The 16,371-nt window shown below is 39.8% G+C and overlaps 1 long non-coding RNA gene across 12 annotated transcripts in view; it reads right to left on the bottom strand.

Moving 5' to 3' along the window:
• The window catches only part of LOC140704592 (uncharacterized), a 39,203-nt gene that overhangs the window by 12,781 nt on the left and 10,051 nt on the right, over positions 1-16,371 (bottom strand). The window contains exon 1 of one of the 12 annotated variants that reach the window (XR_012083888.2): positions 166-16,365. The exons of the other annotated variants lie outside the window; for them this stretch is intronic. This is a non-coding gene — a long non-coding RNA (uncharacterized LOC140704592). Of the gene's footprint in view, positions 1-165; positions 16,366-16,371 lie in introns of those variants that run through there. 12 annotated transcript variants of the gene reach the window in all.

Raw genomic sequence — 16,371 nt, 5'->3', positions numbered from 1 at the left:
TGAAGACAAGTTTACATATGTGCTGGCTGGGGTTTTCTGGGAGTTGTAGTACTCAATATGATTATTTTCTTTTCCCATTTCTGGATGCAGAAGGAACAGAACAAACAGCAGGAGCATATAAGAAACACAACAATGGTAGTCAGCAAAATAAATACCTCCAGTTACCTTGAGGTGCCTTGTTTGAAACATCTGCCGTCCTTTAAATTATCTTGTTCTGTATCCTTTTATGATTAAGTTATTATGAAGAAGAGGCTGAATTTTCATGGAATTCCTACAGCACCACCAGACACCATCTGCAGTATTTCCTTTTCCTGCATTTCTTCTCCTAAACTTCATCCCCTGCTGCCATTGTGTCAGCATTAATAATGAAAGACAAAACTGGATGGGCCTCATTTCTTGCGGTGTTTCCTTGACCTAACGATGAAATGTCCTTTTACCTCGCAGATAAGCATATGAAAGACATCCTCTCCTGACGCTGAACTTTAACATTTGTTCTCCTTTTTCTCTTTTTGGGCGAGTGTTTATGATTGCATTGAAAGACATGTTTTAACGATTCTGTTATTTCTTCTTTCTTTTTTCCCCCAATTTCTCTTCCCTCACTACCACCCTCACTACCCCCCAAGCTTATTCAGTGAGTTACTAATATCCTGATTGGAACCAGACTTGCTAGAATTATGAGTCAAAATTGGAACGGCAACTGCTGTGCAGAGGATGTAAAGGGAATAAAATGAATGGTGCATTAACCTCCAACCACTGAATATTAATCAGCATTTCACAAAAAAGAAAATACAGAAGCTGCCACACCAAATATTTTTAGCGCTTATTGACAGTTTAGATTTCTTCCATCACCATCTCTCTCTCTCTCTCTCTCTCTCAGTTGCTGTTTTCAAATCTGGATTCTAAAGAAAGGGCATGAGAAAAATAAAATTTTAATTGGAATTGGGAGACAGTTACACTTTTTCAAAAAATACTGCAGAGTGTTGGGGAGTTTTATCGTGTAAAATGCTTTGTACCAATCAGAACTCTGCATCTCTGACCGGAGGCATTCCAAAGCCCAAGGTAAACAGAAATCTAAATGGGAATATGGAAAAGCACTCGGAAATAAATGAATGCACATAGTGACATGTTCAAAAATAAACTTCCCAAGTACTTTAAAAGATTTATTAAAAATACCCTACATTCAGTATTTTGCAACCGTCTGTTAAATGTAGTTATGACATACATTGCTTTTATTGGGGATCTTTTAAGAACATTTGGTACAGACACAGAGAGCTAAAAACACTAACTGTTCCCCAATCTATGACAAGTTTATTGTGTTTAAACGTCATCAAATTATATTTCCCCCTTTACAATTTTGGGTGCTTTACCAAAATTAGAAATCTGTATGGTTTGGTTTGGTTTTTGTTTATACCACACGACCAAACTATATTACTCGAATGCCAGCCCTATAATCTCCATTTGTAAAGATTGACCAATTTTTTACACGTACTGATACTCTTACCCTTTCCTCTTCAGTGCATGCTAGGCTACATCAGCAACTAATGTCAAAGCTGTAAATAAACTATATAAATTGTGATATGTATTCTGAGGTTCCAAAACTCGTTTTCCATGGTAGGCCTCCTGACATTCTGTGACAACATAAGCACAGTATTAAGGTCCAGCCAAAGATTAAGCTCTATTGACTTCAGAGAAATTAAACACACCTATAACTCACATGCAGTGGGGACTTAAAGGCACTTCACATCGGAGCACAGGAATTTGATTTAATTTAATTTAATTTGAGAATGCTATATTGATGAAAATAATTTTCCATATCAAACACTGCCTCAGAGGAAAAAATGATGGCGCTGAATAAACCAAACAATCTCTCTTGAACATTTCTTAATCCTAACTTAATACTCCATAATATTGTAATATTGATTTGTTTGTCAGTTTGACTTTTATACTATCTTTCTTCCAGGGCTGGGACTTAAGGTGACTTGTAACAATATTAAGATGTAACAGAAACACTGGAATCTAAAAGTAATGAAATAAAACTAGAAACGTGCAATATATTTATCCGTGAAAAAGAAAAGTATCCTTGTATATTGCTCATATAATTTCAACAGGAAAGAATTTCTGAAATTAAACTTTTCCATGACCAGGAAGGTTATAGTTTTAGAAGTGGTAGCTGTGTTGGTCTGTGCTAGCATGTCAGGCGAAAGAAGAAGATGACAAAAACATTGTGGCACCTTAAAGATTCTACATTTTAAAGTGAACTTGTCAACTGCCTTGGATCCTTTTTTAGAAGAAAGGTGAGGTGAAAATATTTTAGATAAATAATAATATTAATAAAAAAACAAATGGTTATAAAACTGCATCCTACATTCCTCCAAACCCAGTTTCCATGTTTTGCTTTTTAATAACATAAGGAAATAGGTCTAAAATTTCATGGAAATGTCAAGCCAGATTTTAATGTTTTGTTCTCGCGGGAAACAAAAACCCTGCCACAAAACTATTGTTCAGTCTTTCCACCTCCTTCATTTAAAAACGTCCTGTGTTTACATATTACAAATTTTGCAAAAATCAGAATAGTAATACTTACAAAATTGGAAATACATAATCTTGTCTACCTATATGTGTGTGTGTGTACTTAGAGAGGACAACTTTTAAAACTGGACAAATACATGTCTGAGCTTCTGAAGATTTGCATCTTAAGGGCAACAAAATCAGCTTTCCCCCCTGCTCTTGGCTTGTCAGCATGACTGTGTGCTGGAATCAAGTTGGTTCTCATTTATTCCTTTATCAAGTTACCTGCACTTGAGTCTCTGCTCCAAATGCGCATGTAGAAGAAGAAAAGTGGTAGGTTTTTCAGGAAATGGCCAGTGTTTTATTTTCAAGTGAGACAGAAATCATATGGCCAATAGATGACAAAACACTACTACTTTTCGAGAATACACTACTACTTTTCTTTCACTATATTTAAAACTGAGACCCAGAGATATCAGGCTAGCTGGGGAAGATAGTAGTAAGGATCAAATATTTACAAAGAAAAAGAAATTTAATTTTTCACTACAAATCTGAGATGGTTCGTAGCTGGTGTTTGATATTGCTGACAATTTTTCCCCACTGATTCTGCCTCTGCCATATGCCTCTTATATGCCATATAACTGAAGGCAGGAAACTAACAATGTTGGAGAAAACATGAACCTGCTTCCTGATGTGCCAGCTTGCTCTGATCTGAGTATTTTTCCCCTTCGGAAGCATTCACAAAGCAATCCCCACCCGCAGCCTGGAATGGTGCAGCTTTGTCTGACGCACATTGCATAGTCTTAGTGACCATGTAACTTGGCTTTTATTTAAGGGAATGTTTCCCAATGGATTGTGAAGGCGAAAATACTAGCTGTACACAAAGGTAACGTGTGCAGGGGCTGTGAATTAGAAAATCCACTGATTTACTTCCACATATTTATGGTTTGTTCCCAGTGGTGAGGCATATTATTCGTCATCTCTTGTTGATCATGAGGCCTAAGATTCAGTAACTGGGTTTTTATACTCTATTATTCTGTGGATCAAAAGCAAGCAGAAATAAAAGGATAGATGGGAGCTAAGAGCTGGCAGACAGTGTTGGCAAATGTCAGTGTTGATTAGAGATGAGCATTCAGATGTGCAAATATTCGGAATTCATCAAATATTGTCATAATCAGATTGCTCCAAATATATTCAAATCTGAATTTGACGGTTCCAAATATCTGTAATGATAATTATCATCTTAGAGCTGCAGAGCTGGAAGGGACCCTACTGAGCATCGTGTCCAGCCCATGTCAATGAGGCACAGTGGGGAATTGAACTCCCAACTTCTGGCTCTGCAGCCAAATGTCTAAAACTATTCAGCTATGAGCTATTCATTAGTTCTGGCTAATAATTCCTAATGTTCATAGTCCCATTTACTCCTATAGATTAGAAAGCAAAAACCTAGGTTTCTGATCATTAAATGAAGGAGGGAAAGTGAAACCTATTTCTCAGGCATCTTGGAGTGAGCAAAACCTGTAAATTGTATCTGCGTCAATGAAATCTAGAAGCAGGCATAGACACCAGAAGGTATTTTTTTTTCACATTGGTCCTTTCCAATTGAAAGGTGGACATAGCTACTTGTCAGTCCCCTGAGCATTTGCTGCTAGGATATGTTCTGGGGCAAGCCTGCATTACAGCAGTTTTCTCTGTGTCTTTTTCTGAACCCTCAATTTATATTTACATTCTCTATATCTCACTGTATATTGTTTCCTTAATATAGTTAGAAATAAGATTAAGAATTAGTAGACTCATAGATGAATATGTTAGAAATCAACAGATAAATATTATATTAGGTTTATGCCCCTTTCGGGTATATCAGGCACGGGAATAAAATTTCGTTATATAGAGAGATATATCGTAATTTAATAGATTTTGTGTCTCTGTGTGTATTTGTGCAATTTTCACCGGAAAGGCTTGTGTTCTGCTGCAGCAGAATCAGATATTGTTGTTTGGACAGAGACTGCAAACAGTATGAAATGTGGGTGTGGTAGAAAAGTTAGGCACTTGGGAAAGGCTTTGGGGGGGAGAGGAAAAAGACAGCCTACACCTGCTATTATGAGCCTCCCCCCCCCCAAAAAAAACCTGTCACTCAGCTCCCTTCTTCAGTATTGACCCTTTGAAAGAGCAGCAGGCAGCAACACAGATTGTGTGTGTCTCTCTGATAAGGCGGTGGCAGAGAAGCCTCTAGTTCAAGCTAGGACAGACAGGAGTGAACCTGAGTCATGTTCCAGTGATGTTTTTGTGCAACCCAGTCCAGGCAAAAGGGCTCACTTGCATTGCAAGAAGGTGCTCAGACATGAGCAGAAGCTGGGTTGCCTTTCCAACAGTAGCATTCTCTCAGCTGACAAATGAAGTGGGTATTGTGGATGGAAGTGGCTACCTTATTGGGAAGGGTTTGGCAGGCCAGTGGCAATCCCATTTTTTCTTGCCTTTGCTGCAACTGCTCACTGCCACAGAACTGTGGTGAAAATACCCTGCCACCTTTCTGACCCACTCCATTATAGTAGGCATGTGTGTGTCTTCTATACCCTGCAAAGCATCTGGAACTGCTAGGATGAGAGTGTGGAACATACACCACGCCTCTTTCATCTTCCCATCCTGCATTGCTGCTACCATGTTTGCCCCACTGGCTATGACAGACAGATCTTGCCTTTCTGTAGCTAGGCTCCACTGCTGCAGTATGTCCCTCAGAGCCTCTTGAATGTTACAAGCTGTGTGACTGCCCTCCATCACAGCCACATTCAACAGGGCCCACCTGTATCCTGACCTTGTGCGTTGTCCTGTGCCTGATTCCTTCACCTCCCATGGTGTCCTGTCTGCTGGTTGTTGGTGTGCACTCTTTTTGTTTGGCACAATTACTAGGAAGGTATCAGAGGACATAGAGAATTCCTAAAATGTTTTACCTGGTTTTGTTTTGTTTTTTGTTTGTTTTTAAAAGGAAAAGAATGACTATATAAAATTCTTATTGATTGGAGTGGTGCTGGAGTGGTGCTGGAGGAGACTCTTGAGAGTCCCCTGGACTGTAGAGACAACAAACCTGTCCATTTTGAAGGAAATCACCCCCGAGTGCTCATTGGAAGGACAGATCCTGAAGCTGAGGCTCCAGTACTTTGGCCATCTCATGAGAAGAGAAGACTCCCTTTAAAAAGACCCTGATGTTGGGAAAGTGTGGAGGCAAGAGGAGAAGGGGACAACAGAGGATGAGATGACTGGACAGTGTCATCGAAGCAACCAACATGAATTTGACACAACTCCGGGAAGCGGTGGAAGATAGGAGGGCCTGGTGTGCTCTGGTCCATGGGGTCACGAAGAGTCGGACACGACTGAACGACTAACAACAACAACAACAACAATAGACAAACTGTCATTTGTTTTCAGTGCTAAAAGAAAAGAAAAGGAGTAAATATCCTCAATAGAAAAAGCAGCTCCGATATGTTGAGTGTGCAATTTTTTTGCTTTTTAGAAAGAATCTTGTATGTTCTTGAAATATAGTCACCCATTGTATGTTTTTTTCACCATGCCTTTATCAGATCTTAGAAATCCATATTAATAAGGATAAACATGTGTCTTATTTAAAAGATATATTTGTCACTAAGCTCTCCCAATAGTGAGATGTCTACATTAAATGACATGGTATGGCCAATATTTGTATTTCCTTAGGGCAGAAAATGAAACAAACAAGCACACGAAAAGAGGGCAGACTCATACGGCAAAATTTCTTGAGCATCCAAATCTGCTGGGCATTTCCCAACTTCCTTTTTCAGAATAAATTTAATTCATGCCACTACTCATCAGAGCACAGAGCAGCCTACCATCTATTTTCAGCCTAGGGATTGAACAGTCGTAAGAGGCTTTGAAGATATGAAAATATCCCTAGAAGGTTCAGACCGGAGTACTTCTTTTCAGGCATGACAATGAGACATTTCAACTTTGGTGACCATCCATGTGAACAGTGTCCTCTTTCCTGAAATTTTGTTGCCAAAATCTGAGATTCAGAGGTGGATCCTAGTGATATCACACAAGATGGGCCCTTGTGAAGTAAGCTAAATAATATGCATGTGAGAGTTTGATTCTCCCCTGTACTTCTAGGGAGAAGAGACAGTCTTGTGTGGCCTTGGGACAAGGTGCATAGCACCAGAGTGCCCCCCCCCAGAAGAAATGAACTACTCCTGAGTAGTTTATATCTAGAAAACCCTGGAAAGGGGAACTGTAAGTCAGAATTGACTTGATAGCATGTAATTTTTTTAATGATTATATGTACTGTATATGACAAATTTGGGCAGATATGGTGGAATTCCATCATCACCTAAAAATATTAGACACAACACAGAGAGATCCAACGAGCCCTCATATGAGGGGGGCTTGAGGAAGGGACAAATATGCAGCCACTAAAACTGCTATAGAGAATAAATTCAAACTTTCTACTCCTCCAACACCATTTGCCCTATGATTTTTCTCCCCCCCCCCCCGGAAACCAAGAATACAACAGCAGTCCCCTGAGACTTCAGCTAAGACCTGTCAACTCTGTTTTCCTCAATTCAAATCAAATTGGATCAGGAAACCAATTTTTCATCAGAACCCTAGTCCTACCACCCAGAATACTGTGTCTTCTTGAAATAATGTATTCAACTATCAGCAAATAATTGTCACACTCATTGGGAAATAACTGGTAAAATTACAAAACAAAATCTCCCAAGGCTTCTAAGTTAAAGTCTTCAAATTTCAACTCTCCCTCTACTTCCCTTGCTGTAGTGGCAGGAAAAGGCCTGCCAGCTTTCTTAATTATTATTATTATTATTTTAATCGGTGTGTTTGTTTGCTTGTTTGTTTTCAACAGAAAGCCATGCTTTTTATCCATTATTCCGTGGATGTGGTCCAGCGTTTAACAGAAACAAACGATTCACTCATATATACAATAATCCTTAGGTGTGAGATGATTGAAGTTTTAAGATCTGAACATTTTCAAATAAGAAACATATGTTCAAGATAAATTCTGCCTGTGGAGAGCTGCTGCTGTTTTGCAAAAAAAATCTAGTCGGCTGCTGCATGTAAGCATCCACCATTAGCACGAAAGAGGCACATCGGTGAAGGTTCCAATAGGGCTTTTTCTATCTACTTTGCGACCAGCCTGGCTAGAATTATGAACATATTATATTGTTCATATTAGAGTGGAACAAACAACTCAGATCAACCACCTCAGGCACCATTTAGCAAAAACAACAGGGAATGAATCATCTTTCTCCCCCACCCCACCCCAACCCTGCCGCCATCTCTGCAGTATTTCAAACCACATGCAAGCTCTCCTCTGGAGCACCAATAGCTCTGATTACTCTCTCCCCCATCTCCGGTAATCACACAGAAATGTTTTTAAAATATATGTCCTCCCTCATCCTGGGGGAAGGCCATGAAATTTAATATTGAATCTGTCCCACTGCAGCCTCTTGAAATGGTGCTGTGAATCGTGCCCTCCCACCTCCCCACATCAACGTCTCTGCCATTGAAATGGGTCCCCTCTGGGTCCCCTTCCTGCCACACAGGTGGACATCTAAAATTGGAGCAACAGAATTCTGGTTCACTGCATCTTCTGTTGTATAAGGGTATGCAATAACACTGTGGTGCAACCCTATACTGTACTTGTTTACACAAAGGAAAGCCACATTGGCTGGAATCCTGTTGCCTAGTGTAAGAAGTACATTCCTCCACCCCCAAGAATCACAGCAGGGACTCTTTATTTGCTAACCAGGAATGGATTTAAAGTTATAGGTTTTCTTACACTATGCAACAGGATTTCAGCCATTGAAAGAAGGGAATTCGTCCTTTTAAAAAACAGCTACAGGATTGTAGTTATACCTTTGTGTTTTCTACTCATGCCCTGTGGAGTGCATATATTACCAACCAGCAGTTTATATTAAGTCATGGCAAAATCTCAGCCATAGAATGAAGACCCAGGCAATAGCCAAGCCAGATGTAGAGAATCAGAGGCATGGAACCTGGTGCCCTTCAAAATATTTTGGACTGCAGCTTCTTGTTGTCCTTATATGCTACCGTGTTTCCCCGAAAATAAGACAAGGTCTTATATTAATTTTTGCTTCAAAAAACACATTGGGGCTTATTTTCAGGGGATTTTTTTTTCATGTACAACAATCTACATTTATTCAAATATAGTCATGTCATCTTATTCTGGTTGCTGCACAATGGTGGAGGGCGGGGTTTCACTTAACTGGAGCTTATTGGGTGTAGGGCTTATATTACAAGCTTCCTGAAAAAATCATATTAGGGCTTATTTTCAGGTTAGGTCTTTTTTTCGGGGAAACAGGGTATCAAGCTGATTTCAATTTATAACAACCTTATGAGTGAGTGAGTGAGTGAGTGAGTGAGTGAGTGAGTGAGTGAGTGAGTGAGTGAGTGAGTGAGTGAGTGAGTTAGTTAGTTAGTTAGTTATGTGTCATCAAGTTATAACTGACCACACAGTGACCCTCATAGGCTTCCAAGGTAAATGAGAAATTTAAGAAGTGGTTTTAACAGTTCCATATCCACAGTGAATTTCCATGGCTAAGCAGGGATTTGAACCCTGGTCTCCATAGTCCTCATCCATCACTCTATCCACTACATTATACTGGGTACTTATGAGTTAGTGATCTCCAAAAGGTCATGTCACTAATAGCCCTGCTTAGCTCTTGCATACTTGGAGCTGTAGCTTCCTTTATTGAGTCAACCCTTCTCTTATTTGGTCATCCTCTTTTCCTGTTGCCTTCACCTTTTCCTAGTGCTATTGCATTTACCAGTGAGTCTTGTCTTCTCCTGATGTGCCTAAAGTATAATTACTCCTTAGGATTGGAGGACAGCTGTCGGGAGAATTTCTACTTTTCTTTCTTAGGAGAATTGTCTTTGATTGTGCCCTTATTATGCCACCTTTAAGAAGTGTTAATTGGAAAAGAAAGCAAAGAGTTCAGGAAACACGGAGGAGCTTTCAAAGGATTGCTTTGTAGCTGTGTTAATAAGCAGTACCTTAAGAATGCTCACCAATAGTCCCCCATCACCTTGGAGAGAAATGACAAATAGGGTGCCACTGGGTTCTGTCTAGGTCCCAGGAATCTTCAATATCTTTATAAATGACTTGAGTAATGGTGCAGAGAAGGTTCAGATCACATTTGCAGATGACATCGAACTGGAAGGGCTAGCTAAGATTTCAGAAGAATCATTATTCAAGATAACCTCAAAAGACTGGAGAACTGGCCCAAAAACACTATACAGAAGAATGGAATCAGGTGCACAAATACAACAGGGGTGACAATATGGGCTTGGAAGTAGTGCATGTGAAAATGATTTAGGAATCTTACTCGTAGTAGACCATGAACAAAGCATGAGTCAACACTGTGATGTGGCAACACAAGAAATGCAATATGAGGATGCATCAACCAAAGTATAAAATCTCTACATCAAGCAAAGCAGAAGTTAGCATTCTATTGTAATTTTATCAGAGATCTCCTCTGTCCTGTTCTGCGCGCTAGAGTATCAGAAGGATATTCAACAGCTGGAACATACACAGTATATGGAGAAGCATGATCAAGGTGATAAAAGATCTATTGTAGAATGGCTGAGAGTAATGTGTATGGTTAGCCTGGAAAAGAGAATGCTGAGAGGTGATATGACAGCATATTAAATGTTTCATGTAAGAAGCAGCTTGTTTTCTGCAGCTCCAAATGGTAGCGCCTGCAGCAATGGATTTAAATTATAAGAAATGAACTTTGGTCTCAGTGAGAGCTTCTACCACCAGTAATCTTTTGATAGTGGAACAGACCACTTTGGAAAGTGGTGTATGAAAATGAGGTCCTTTATTTGCCCCAGTGAACAAAAGGTGTAACCAGAGATGATCTGGAGCTATTTATAGGTGCCATTGATTTGAAGATGTATTTAAATTGCAGCAGATAAACAGGGAATAAGACCCATGAATGAATAAGGAAACAAAAATTTCCTCACTGCCATTCCATAGACAAGGTTTTTCCAAACATCAGTAAGCCATAAGCCATCTATCTGTATGCCAGTCCAATCCACATATCCACATACCTTTTGCTAAACCTACCCTTAAACCCTAAAAACAGGACTTGATCAACAGTGTATTGTCTTTCATAACAGGGTTTGCATAACCATCTGTCAGTAAGGTTTTAACTGTCAATTTCCTGCTTTTGTCAGAAGGTGGGACTGAATGACTCTTAGGGTCACTTCCAGTTCTACATTTGATACTTGTATGAGTCAGCATTAGATACTGTAAATGTAGTGTTAAAAAAACTGAAAAGGAGAGAAAGATGCTGGGATCCTAGCAGGCAACTAGTGAACTAATTATTTGGCAAAGCTGAACAGACTCTGTTTTGCAAAGAATAATATCTGCCATCCTGCACTATTCATAGTATTCTTAACTCTTCCTTGTTTTTAAAGTGCGTACTGAGAGACCAGGAAGGGGAGCAGTGGGGTTAGAATCTTTTTTTTTAATGGGGAGGGGGATCTGAATATATTAAGCCGAGTGCCAGTACCCATGGAAAATTAAGATTTTTCCATCTCCATCACAAGTCAAAGTGAAACCTTCATATTAAATTGAAATGAAAGGGCACATTATTGTCCCATTTTCTAACATTTGCCTGGAAGTCAAACTTGGGAACACATCCTTAAAATTGTTTTCTTTTCTTTTTGCAAGACATTGAGGTACACAGAGTAACACTATAGACATTCTCCTTTTTCCTCTTTTTCAACTTTTAGGGTTTTTTCCCCCCTGAAACTCATATTGCCATACTACAGTTAATTCTTTTCTATGGCTTCCTGGAAATTTTCTTCTGCCAGTGCATGACCTGGGACTTAATAGCAGAGTTTGCAGAGCAGGCACCTCATGAATAGGGGATACAACACCACCAACCTTGACATGTCTGCCTACAAGCCTCCCGAAAACCCATCTCTTTTTTAAAAAAGAAAACTTAGTTCATGGTGCTCCTCACTGAGTTCAAGGTATCTCACAATGAGAAGCAGTTGAGAAGTGTTTTAGATGGTGGCCAACCATCAGTAGCAGATTCCTCAGCTGGTACAGAAGTAGAAGCACCTGAACAGTGGCACTTCTCGGGATTAATTGGTTTTATTAAGGGTCTATTTTAATCCAGAGAAGAAGGAAAGGAAATAGGACAGTGTTACTTAGAATGCACTGTAATTTGCCCCAAAAACAAAGGTGACCATCCTCTACCCAAAGCAGTAGAAGCATATTGTAAAAGAAGCACAAGGGTAATGATGCAAGAAGAATAAAATGAAGGCAAGAGGAAACAGAGGAAGAAGATGGAGCAGTTATTTATATATATTGCAGATGGCCCAAAATAAATCCACAAGATTCTTAAGCAAAGCAAAGCAAAGCAAAGCGTGCTGCTTATATATCGCCCTATAGCGCTTCAAGCACTCTCTGGGCGATTTACAAGTTAATTATGCAGGCTACACATTGCGCCCCCCCAGCAAGCTGGGTACTCATTTTACTGACCTTGGAAGGATAGAAGGCTGAGTCAACCTTGAGCCGGCTACCTGGGATTGAACCCCAGGTCGTGAGCACAGTTTTGGCTGCAGTACAGCAGTTTAACCACTGCGCCATGAGGTTTCTTAATTAAGGTATGGTATTTTATTCTTATTAGACTAATGCTTTATCAGCTACCTTTGCTCATCTATTTGATCTGACTCTTAAGAGCATGGAATGGGAACAATTGAAAGGTTGCCTTTTTTCTGTATTTATAATTCTCTACTGTGTCTTCTGGGAAAAGAGCCAGACTATGTAGCCTTGGGGGAGCTGCATAGTGCCAGGGTGCCACCAGAAAGAGCGACTGGTAAACCACTTCTGAGGACCCTCTAACTAGAAAACCCTGGGAAGGGCTACCATCACTCAGAATTGACTTGACAGCATGTAATCATTATTAAATGGTTATCCAAACCTTGATAGCCCTTTTAAAGTCATTACTGTGTGAGGTCCCATTAAGCAAAGAAAAATCAGCCCTGTAAGGGGAATGTTCACCTGTCACCAGATTTATCAGCAAACTTCTTACTCACCTACAGTCACATGAAAATAAAGTACAGTACACTCCCTTTGAATTCTATGGTTTTACAGTATGTATCAGGACATAATCATCTGGTCCTCAGCAGGTCTGAAAATTAGGTAAATACAACCTCAGATGAACAACAACATATGATATATTACACTGTCATGCCTTATTTAACAAAATAAATCCAAAGTGGGGAAGCCATGTGTGAAAAATTAACTACAACTATGATTCAATAGTTTGTACAACCACCTTTAGCAGCAGTAACTTCAAGTAATCATATGAAATCTATGACTTTATCAGTCTCTCACATCGCTATGGAGGACTTTTGGCCCACTCTTCTTTACAACGTTGCTTCAGCTCATTGAGATTTAGAGCATTTGTTTATGCACAGCTCCCTCAAGGTTTCACCACAGCATTTCAAGTGGATTGAGGACTGGACTTTGACTGGACCATTGCAACACCTTGATTCCTTTCTTTTTCAGCCATTCTGTTGTAGATTTGCTGGTGTGCTTGGGATCATTGCCCTATTGCATGATCCAATTTCAGTCAAGCTTTAGCTGTCAGACAGATGGCCTCACATTTGACTCTAGAATACTTTGGTATACAGAGGATTTCACGGTCAACTCAATGACTGCAAGGTGCCCAGGTCCAGAGGCTGCAAAACAAGCTCAAATCATCACTCCACCACCACCACACTTGACAGTTGATGTAAGGTGTTTGTGCTGATATGGTGTGTTTGGTTTTCGCCAAATGGGGCATTGTGTATTATGGCCAAACAGCTCCACTTCAGTCTTGTCTGTCCAAAGGAAATTGTTCCGGAAGTCTTGTAGTTTGTCCAGATGTAACTTTGCAAACCTAAGCCATTTAGAAAGAAGAGGCTTTCTCCTGGCAACCCTTCCAAACAAACCATACTTTTTCAGTCTTATTCTGATTGTACTATAAATTGTTAAATGTACTTTAAAATTTAACATGCTTACTGAAGCTGTAGAGTGTGAAATGTAACTCCTCTCTCTCTCTCTCTCTCTCTCTCTTTCATTTTCTCTGAGCATTTCATGGTGTGACCTTGGAATGACTTTATCTGGACATCCACTCCTGGGAAGATTGGCAACTGTCTGGAATGTTTTCCACTTGTGAATAATCTTCCTCACTGTAGAATGATGGACTTTAAATTGTTTGGAAATGGCCTTAGAACCCTTTCCAGATTGGTGGGCAGCAACAATTGCTTCTCCATTATCATTGCTGATGTGTTTCATCCTTGGCATTGTGTTAATGCATACCTGAATGCTCCAGACCAGCAGACTACTAAAACTTCAGCTTTTATAGAGGTGGTCACACTTGCTGATGATCAGTTACTCAAGTGCATCTGGTTAGCAGCATCTGACTGCTGCTTAGCCTCTTAATTCCTATGGAAGCAGCAAGGGGTGTACTTAGTTTTGGCTTTTCCATTTTGGTTTTATTTTTGTTAAATAAATCATGACACAGTCTAATATGTCATGTGTTGTTGTTCATCTGAGGTTATATTTATCTAATTTTCAGACATGCCAAGATCCAGATGATTTTTATTATGTCCTGATATGTAAAACCATAGAATTCAAAGAGGATATACTTTATTTTTCACAGGACTATAGGCCTTTCCATATCTATAACCCTATATGCATATACTGACCTAGGAGGGAGCCTCCTTTAACAAAATGAAACTTGCTTCTGAGCAGAAAGAGGCTTACACCATAAAACAATGTTTTAAACAAAGAAAAACCCGAGATGTCAGTATAAACTGTGTTTCATACATTGGGCTCCTAAATTATTTTTTTCTCCCCTTTCTTTCTCAGAAATAATATACACTTGAAATACACAGATAGCAAGAGAATTGATACTAAATAATATTTATGAACTTACCTAGATAGAAAAAAAATGTCTGCAGAGTCAGGAAGAAGAGGAGGAGGAGGAGGAGATTATTTTAAAAAGAAGTTTGGTACACATACCGATTACTAGGAAAGCCTTGAAAAGAAACATTTTTTAAAAAATTGTCAGAATTTGGGGCCATGGGATTTACCTCAGAAAAATGATGAAGTCAAGCTGCAAGTGGGGAAAATGTGCAGCTGTGGGCTTTTTCAGGCCATATCTGAGTGAAGCTTCACAATACACTTTTGTTGTACAGTTGTTTCAGCTTATATACACCCTATCATTAGAGCATTCTCTGGGCAGTTTACAACATAATTATGCAAACAACTTGTCACCTAGTGAGCTGGGTACTCATTTTACTGACATCAGAAGGATGGAAGACTGAGTCCACCTTGAGCAGGCTACCTGAATCCATTAGGATCGAATTCAGGTCATGAACCAAGGCTTGACCGCAGTGATGTAGTTTAACCACTACACCACAGGACTTTTCCATTTACCAGTTGAAAAAGAGCAAGAGAATTGGAATTGGACTGGGGTATCAAATCTGTTAGGACACTTCATTCGGAGCTAAGCCTCTGGTATCTTGATTATTAGAAGAATTTGAACATTGATATGTTTATATTTTTCCCGAAAAGAGGAAGCTCAATTAGAACAATATATTTCCAGGTTTGGTAAGAAGCTGAAATTGCCGGCACGCAAATGCACATAATATAAAACTGAAGCCAGTGCTGCCTCGTATGGTTAGGCAAATGAGCTGTTATTTTTGTTCTTCTCACCATCTCTGTTTAATAGTAAACGGGGTGGGGGGCGGGGGGGAGGGAAATGTCTTTCAGCTTTGTCATTAGAATGAAAGGAAACCCCTTGTTCCTGTTGGACTTGATTTCCCTTCTGCTTTTTTACAGGTAAAGTTACAGCTTATTAATATCATGCATTTCAGAAAGGAGGCAGGGGGAAAAAATTGCAGGGGGCTTCATTTTCTACCCCCCCCCTTTTTTTCTGATACATCCTTCCTTCCGCCCCTCTCAATCAATTAGTAGGCAAAGACTTCCGAAAAGCCTTTTCCTTCCTAACCTTTCACAGGCTTTTGCGGTAATGACCCTAGAGAGATCAACCTGGACCTTTGTATGGGGTTTGTTACCCTCCCAGGGCACTGTAAGGTGACCTTCCCTGATGTCCCCACACACACACACGCACACGCACATCATCACCACAACTTTTCCTTTTCCTACCTCCTCCTGCAGTTCTTTGCCTTCTCAGGAAAAAGGGGGAAGGGGGGGTAAGAGTGCTAATGTTCTCAAAATGGCTAGATTCTCCTAGATAATGTTTCCATGTTGGTGTCATTAGAACCAGAGGATATATGCAGAGAACACGCAGGCTCAGTGCTTTAATAAGTAACAGCTAGCATACCTGAAGTCTTGAAAGTGTGTGTGGGGGGGGAGCACTTTCTGTTTTTAATTTCTTCCCTCTGTCTTGCTAGCCATGAGCCCACTCTCCAAGAGGCTTCCAACCCCTAACTGTGTATGTTGGAATCATTATGCTGCTTAACGATTACAATTATTTTGCACTTAAATGTGATCTTTTTGCTTCTCAGTGGCAATCTCCTGCAGATCAAGGGCCAAATGATACATTATAGATAACCTGTCATTAGAGCCTGAGAGATCAGATCTATACAAGAAAAAATGCTTGTGGCCTGAAGATCAGTTGTGAAACAAAATAAGCTAATGTGGAAATAACTGAACACAAGAAATACTGGGGGGACTGGGGGGGCAAGGCAAAAAACAAGGAAAAAATAAAAGACAAAAACATAGCAGCGCCATAAAGACTAACTTCTTTAGTTTAATGTGAGCTTTTGTGG

The sequence above is a fragment of the Pogona vitticeps genome, chromosome 2 (assembly GCF_051106095.1).
Source record: "Pogona vitticeps strain Pit_001003342236 chromosome 2, PviZW2.1, whole genome shotgun sequence".
Classification (NCBI taxonomy): Eukaryota; Metazoa; Chordata; class Lepidosauria; order Squamata; family Agamidae; genus Pogona; species Pogona vitticeps.
This window is presented reverse-complemented; position numbering and strand designations above follow the sequence as displayed.